The following is an 8463-nucleotide window of genomic DNA, read 5'->3' on the forward strand; positions in this document are numbered from 1 at the left end:
ATTCCACACTTCTTATATGAAAGGATAATTTGACCACCCAAAGCTCCACCTTGTGACTTAGGATCTAGCCCCTTGTACTTCTCAAATTTTGGAGCTGGAGTGTTTGAAGAAGCTTGGGCTTGAAACCTTTGGACTTGTTGTGAATGGCCATTTCCACAATCAGATTTGTTCTGAGAAGACCCACCTTCATACCGAGCCTTTTTGGACTTTCTTGCACATCTGTCCTTAAGCTTTTCTCCTTCAATTTATCGACATAGGTCACGACCCTAGAGATATCCATATTATTAATGAACATAGAAGTTCGATATTCTTTTATAACCAAGACTGATACTCTTAAAATAAACTTTCTCATTCAAGCATGAGAGTCTACCAAGGATGGAGCATATTTGGACAACTTTGTGAAGTTGAGGGCATACTCTCTCAGACTCATATTTCCTTGCTTGAGGTTGATAATTTCAAACATCTTCTCTTCCCTTAACTCAAGTGGGAAGAAATGATCAAGAAATACAACTTTGAACTTGTCCCAACCTATAGGAGCATACTCATAAAGATGACTCATAGAGTGCACCCTAGCAGCTAATCATTACCAAACATAAAGGGGGTTCCTACGACTTAAGATTACAATTCATACTCCTTTCAACGAGTCATAACAAAGACTCGTAAATGAATTTTAGAGAGTTTTAAACTTGCAGGTTTTAGGACCTGCAGAATGGAACATGTCTATGACTCATAGATACATTTATGAGTCATAAAAATAACTTGTTTGCAAACTTCAGAGACCTATTTTTTAGGTCTTTTCCAAGACCTGTAGGATGATTCATTTTCACGACTAGTAGATGAGATGTCGAGTGGTAAACTTGACTCATAAGGAAACTCCTGAGGCTTAATTTCCAAGTCTTAACAAGGACTTGCACTATGACTCAAATCTATTATTACACCCCATGCTTTTAAAACTCGGAATGTCTCATAAGTTCCTTAGACATTATCATGTGAGCCGTATATGCTACGACACCATTAAACAACTCGAAGGAAAGAAGAATGTGATACCTCATGAGAGGGAAGGTTGGAAATAGAGTCAATAGAAGTCGGAAAGAGTTGGAGGCCAAGTAACGAGTCGTAGGACTCGACTTATCGACGTAAACTACTAATTTAGAAGTCTTACATACGTGAGTTACTTGATTACATACCAAGCTTACGTAGCAAGGGTTTCATATGCTCTTAAAGTGAGATGAGATTACGAACGAGATTACGAACCCACGAGGAGGAAAAAAACAATTATGCGGGGCAGCCAATGGGAGGGTGACATGTGGAAGCACCTAAGCAACCAGGTGACCCACCTTCTTGGGGTCAAGTAGGTGACCCACCTGCTTGGGGGAGGTGGGACCCACTACCACGTGGCAGCCCCTCCTTCAGCATGTAGATTCGGTGGCCCAATAAGTGCTGGACATGTGTCACCTCTTGGGGATGACACGTGTCACACCCTACAGCCATGTATATGTATATATCTGATCATATACTTCAGTTTGTTCCTCAAATTTCAGCCAAAATAAGAGAAAACAAACCCTAGAGCTAAGGAGAAAATTGCGACGGCTTGGGAGAAAAATAAGGTAAGTCCCGATTTCATTCCGTAAATTAATTATATAGCATATACCAAGATGATATGGAAGTATTATTAGAATAAAATTAGAGTTCGTTGCAGCCAACAAATGGACAGCAAGCTGCCACGACGATTCAGCACGCTAAAAAATATTCCGAGGTGCGATTTCGGCGTGTTCTAGCCAATTTCGGGAAAGGTAAGTTCTTCCCCTATAATTTTAAGTTTATTATGTTAAATTAGGGTGTATTACACACCTTAGGGTCTGCTGTAAGTTGGGTAAAAGGTTTGAAAAGTTTTCCATTCGAAATAAACGAATTTGGAATTGCTATAGTTAAATAGTTGTCGAAGTAAGGTGTTGTGCGCGTGGGGGCTGCTGCTGGTTGTGTTGTGGCGTGTTGCAGGGTCTAAGAGTTCTATAAATGCGTTGGGGAGCTTCTTTTTACAGACACACGACCCCCCCTTCTTCGTACGGTTAAAGGTTTCGCAAAATAGAAACTAGAAACCCTCTTTTGGTATCGTAACTTCGGGCGAGTCGTTTTGAGTTTATATTGTGTAATATTGCCATGTTATATATATATGATCTGCTAGTTGTATTGTTGGTTGGATTCAAGTGTTAAGGACATGGTTGGAAAATTCGGATAGGGCACATTATAGGGGAGGTGTTGTCCGATTTCCGTTAACACCTTAACTAGTTAAGGAACTAGTCTAGAAGACAAGCGAGGGGATAAATTCTATGATTACTAGTGGGTAGCATAAGTTGCTGAAAAATCTAAGGTTTTTAATATTCACCTTATTTCTGTGTTAAATAGGTTTTGAGGACGATGACGTAAACACGACTAAGGAAAGTCCATAAGAGGTATGTGAAGCCTGTCCCTTCTCTTCTTTTGGCATGTCGTAGAGATAAGTAAGCAGTGATATAACGCATAAAGTAATTCCATTCTTGAATGCTCCTTATTCAATTCTGAATGTTAAAGCTTGTATGATAGTTAAGTTAATTTTCTTGAATCTTTTATACACTGAGGACTTAATGAATATACAGACTCCTAGTCATAAAATTATTCGAAGAGAATACTCTGGAGTTCTTAGGTGAATAGTCCTACTTTGGTATATGTCTAGGAACCTCGAGATGTAATTAATGTAGCCCCTAATGGCACTTATAGGGCAGCTAGAATGACTATACCGTTACTCGAATTATTAGATAATAACTTAGTCCTCTTATATAGTTGAGTCTCGGATAATGATTTAAACTGTGTTTGGTTTCTCACTACTCTACTCGTGTATACTGTAACACTTTTTCTCAGAGTCCAGGGCCAATTATCAGATTAGTGCAATTCACTGCATGTATATATATGATGATGATGTATTGTAATAAGGTGGCGATGGCATGGGGCTTGATACTGATACTACATATATGATTCATCGGACCCCTAATGGGGCCAGCTATATTGAAAATTTGAGCATGCATGTTTTTGTGATTCACAGAGTACTGTTACATGTTTCTGATTTGATAATTGGTTCCCCTGCTTCTCCATTTTGGATATACCTCTAGTTGTACTATGTTACGTTTTACATACTCAGTACATATGTCGTACTGACCCCCTTTCTCAGGGGGCTGCGTTCATGCCCGCAGGTATAAATACAGGTTTTGGGAGTTCATCAGCTTAGGATTCCATGTAGCTCAGATAGAAGAGGCTCCATTGTATTGGGGCCTAGTTTTTGATACTATGGGGGCCCTATCCCATCATATGTTGTCAGTTATATTTTTAGAGGTCTGCAGAAATGTATATGTAGGTTGTGTATGTCAGTGTGATTTAGCTGGGTCTACATGATATATTATATATGTTATTATGTTATGGCAGCCTCATCAGCTTACGTGCCCTGTCATGTTGTGATACAAATGAAAAGGGCTATAGGTTTATGAAAGTATTATCGCCCAGTGGGGATCTGTTACATAATAGTGTTTTATTTATAGTTCAATTTGACCACAGCTGATAGCTAGTTATACGGGGGGTCCAGGTCGGACCCCAGTCGCGGCCTACGGGGTTGAGTCATGACAGAAGTGGTATCAGAGTAGTTCGTCCTTGGATTGTCTGTAGACCGTGTCTAGTAGAGTCTTGATTATCGATGTGTTGCGCGCCACATCTATAAATAGGAAGCTACAGGACATTTAGAATGTTACCTTTCTTCTACATCTGAGATCGTGCTTTAGATTCGAGTCATAGGAAAATTCCTTATACTAACCTTGGATCTTAACAGAAGGATGACACAAACAGAAGGAAGTAATTAACGACATGGGATGTCACGAAGTATGCAGGTAAGTAAAGTAAAGGCACGAAAGATATCTATCTGTTTGAGTAAGGTATGGAAGTAATATTGGAATGTAAAGTCGATACCTGAAAGGAAAGAAGACAGGAAGTGCAACAAATATAGTTTGAAGTTTGACGTATGAGGTAAGTCCAGTATTTTTATATTATTATTGACATTGAAAGCCCAATGTGGCTGCGATATTAGATGATATTGAAAGCCCTGTGCGGCTGTGATATGACTTGAATATATATATATATATATATATATATATATATGTTTTGGCCTTGTGAGGCCTTGTTGGTATTTTCTGTGTGCAGGTTATGGGATAGTAAGAAGTATAGAGGAAACTCTGCCGAAATTTTCCCAGAACGGGGAAAAGGAAATGAAACATAGATTTTTGAGATGTCTGAGAAGTTGATACCAAGTACCCTTACTGTGTTCAACTAAAGCTGAAAGAGGTACCCTTCAGGTCGTCGATAAGGGGCACCCTTTTCACTTGAAGAATTTTGTTTCGGAGGAACAAAAGCTTATTTCAGTAGTAAAGTTCAGACTACGGTATTTCCAACCGTATTTGTACTGTAGGAATATAAACAGAGGGCTCGGGGTAAATGATATGATGTCCCACGAATGAGTTTCACTCTTTTTGAAAAAAATACCAATCCCTCAACTCCTAATTGCAAATTAGATGAGTTGTTCATAACTCGAGGATAAACTCGGAAGGAGACCAAGTAGGTCAAGTATTAAAAGGGAAGTACTGTGATGTTTAGGAGGTTTTGGTTTCTTCTACCAATGGTTGAAAAATGATTTATGATAACAGTTTATAGTTCTCCACCGACTAATTGGGAAAAGAACTCCTAACAGAAGCATCTCAAGGAGATGTCAGGAACTGAATACGAATACGAATTAAAAGGGGGATATGTAAGTATGAATTGAACAGTGTGATATGAGTATGCAGGGATAAAGTGGAACCACTAGTAAGACACACTTAATACGCGTTGACTAAGTTAAAGGCCTGCGTTGAGAATGCAGAAAGAGCATGGGGATTAAGATACAAAAAAATGACGCGTGTACACAACGTCGCCCCAGAAATATTGGAACCCTTAAGGGATGAGGACGACAAACTTAAGGAATAATTGGTGTAACCTATATTCACCCCAAGGAATAAAGGATATAGGTTGGGGTAAAGCTACTACTTCAAGAAAACCTTAAATAGTTATCGTCGGAATACTAGCATTGCCTAGTTGGGATTGGAACGACTACAAGTACTAACTAAATTTTGATTAAAATAAGTAGGATGTGGCCTCGAACGAGTTGGTCCATGGATCCCATTACTAGAGTACAGATTAATAGATGAGATGTTGCACTATGTATGGAAAAGTTCTCGTAGTCTTATAGTTTCACCAATATTTCATACACGTATAATTAGGTTATGAAATATATGGGAAGATAGGGACCTGGTACAATACCGAATAGATTGGTGAAAGGAATTGGACAAAAAAAATTGAGACTGGACATAGAGACGTAGAACAAAGTACTAACAGAGGAAAGTACGAGTACCCTCTAAAGGGGGAAGTTAATGGAAAAAATTGCAAAAGTAAGGTGAAGGCAATCGATATGGGAATATATTTGAGATGGACGTCTAAAATTAAATAAGATATCTTTTCGAACCAAGCTAGAAAGGTTCGGAAGCCATCAGTAATTGGATAGAAGCCAGAATGCTATATAAGGCAACGTTAAGTAGTTTTGACGAGACCCTGAACAACATAACACTAGAAGGCGGTTGCGTATAAAAACAAAAGAGTGTAACCATGAAAGGATATCAATCAACTTAAGAGACATTACGAAGGATAATAACAATATGCTAGACCAAAAGCCAAAATGTTGGTTATAGAGTTAGTCGTAAATGATGTTGCGGTAGATAAATAATCAAAGAAAAAGGAATAGAAAGCCTCCTGTAGTAGAAAATGAGGAGAACACAAAGTGAATAGAGAATAGTGGAGCTAAAGGTCTACGCTGATACTGGATGCAAGATAACAGACGAAAGGACAGGGTAAAACATAAAGACTCGCGAGACAACGCTGAGGTAAATCTTGAGCTCAGTTGAGTGCCCCACACATTATGGCAAGGATTACAATGAAACGCGACACGAAGACTTCCCAGGGAGGTCACCCATCCTAGTATTACTCTCACTCCAGCACGCTTAACCTCGAAATTCTGATGGAACTTAATACGTTAGTGCTAGTATGATCACGCGAGATGGAAGAATCAGAACTAGCGTCGGAGGAACGACATGAGATTATGTTCCTGGAATACTATACGTTACGTTAAGGCAATTGTAACAAGGGATTAAGAAAAATAAGGAGGATTAGCTAATTGCTAACTGACGACATATTCAAATGACACAACTCTTCAACATAGTACCAGTTAATAAGAGGAAAACCACAGAATGGCTACATGGGCCAGTGGACGAGGAAATTTTGACACCACTTGGCAGCCAACTCTGAGAGCGAAAAAGCAAAACCCAAAAGGTAAGTGTACTAGTTGATATAATTTAGGGAAGCCAAGAAGTAATACCCAAGGTCAGAAATTCCACTATATGACCAGGACTACAAGACTCATTCCACACTCCATCGACAGATGACTCTGAAGGGAATGTTACCCGTAGATTAACGATATTAGTCCCTGCTCTTTCGATCAAAGGTTACCTACTCCGCCGAGAAGTTGTAAAATTGTAGAGTAAAAAAGTGGTAGGACCTTATGGAGTCCCCACAACTATTGTCCTGGGCAAGGGAGCCCAAGTTGCAATTAAATATCGAGAGATACAAATATAGGTTAAGCCAAACTATCGAGATGGAATTGGTACCACGGGTGACATAATACATGGCCACGATTGGGCAAAAGATCTCCCCCGACATCGAATGTAGGATAAGGGAGAAAAAGACGGGGTAAAACATGAGGACTAGCGAGGTAATGCTAGAATACTTTTTGTAGCCTCTCATAATCTTGTAAAGGTAAAGAAGGACACAAGATAATGGATCTAGAGGATTGCAAGCGGGGGTGAGGAAAGTGGTGAAAGAGTTTAATAGAAACTGGCAGAACTAGCTGGTTACTATAGGATGGCGAGTATATATGCCAAAATTCCGTCTGAATTATACCAGATCATGTTAGATAAAGCATAGAACGACTATGAGAGACATTACATGAGGGAGCTGCAGCATTATTCAGTAGCCAACCCTAAGGATTGAAAAGCAAAACCCAAAAGATAGAATGCCAGTTAAAGTTCTAGAAAGAGTCGAGAAGGAATATATGAGGCTAACGACCCCCAAGTTATCAAAGTCATTACGCACCTATTTTATAATTTATAAGAGTAGGGTGCTATATGGGTTATTGTGAGTAGGCTAAGGAATCAACCTATTTCCTTCCAATCAAGAGTACCTATGCTGCTGAAGTTAGGGGGAGTTATAGAACATGGAGAATGGTAAGGTTCCATGAGGTTTCCTAGTTAATATCTCAGATAGAGGGATTTTAATTATGATTAACATCTAGAGATCAGTCCAAGAAGAGATTGGGAGCATAGACAGGTCTTCGTACCGCATTTTCCTTCGAGCTGCTGAACAGACTGAGCATACTATGAGATGCTAGAAGATATGTCATGAGCTGGTGTTGTTAACTTCAAAGATAGATGGGATGATTATCTATCACTTATTAAGTTGCCTATAATAATAAGTACTACTCCCGTATCACAATGGCCTCGTACAAGATTAGTAGAGCAAGATGTGTAAGTCCCCTATTGGATGGGTCGATGTTAGAAAAACTAAGCTAAAAAGGCCCCGACATGATTAAGCAAGCTATAGACTAACGACCCAGAGTCGGCAGAAATGATATACAGATGATCGACATCGACATACAGATTTCAAATCGATGATTGGACGTTCAGAACGGAGTCACCTTGTTACACCCCGCACTCTTGAGCTCGGAACGTCTTCTTAAGTTCCTTAGACACTATCATGTGAGACGGATACGCTACGACACTATCAAACAACTCTAAGAAAAGAATATTGTGATACCTCGCGAGAAGGGAGGTTGGAGATAGAGTCATAAGAATCCGGAAAGAGTTGGAGGCTAAGAAATGAGTCGTAGGACTCGATTTACCTACGTAAGACACTAAGTTAAGAGTCTTATACACTTAAGTTTCTTAAGGATATATCAAGCTTACGTAGTACGGATTACATAGGCTCTTAAAGTGAGACGAAATTACGAACCCGCGAGGAAGGGAAAAAGACGACGTGTGGCAGCCAATGGAGAAGCGACACGTGGCAGCACCTCAAGCATGCAGGTGATGCACCTACTTAGGGTCAAGTAGGTGATGCATCTGCTTGGGGAGGTGGACCCCGCTGCCACATGGCAGCCCCTAATTGGCAGCAGGACACGGTGGCCAATCATGGCTTGACACGTGTCATCCTTAGGGAAAAAAATAAGGTAAGTCCCGTTTTTGTTCCATAAATTAATTAATTAGCGTATAATATAATGATATGGAAGTATTAGTAGTATAAAATTAG

Source organism: Solanum dulcamara, chromosome 5 (assembly GCF_947179165.1).
Source record: "Solanum dulcamara chromosome 5, daSolDulc1.2, whole genome shotgun sequence".
Lineage (NCBI taxonomy): Eukaryota > Viridiplantae > Streptophyta > Magnoliopsida > Solanales > Solanaceae > Solanum > Solanum dulcamara.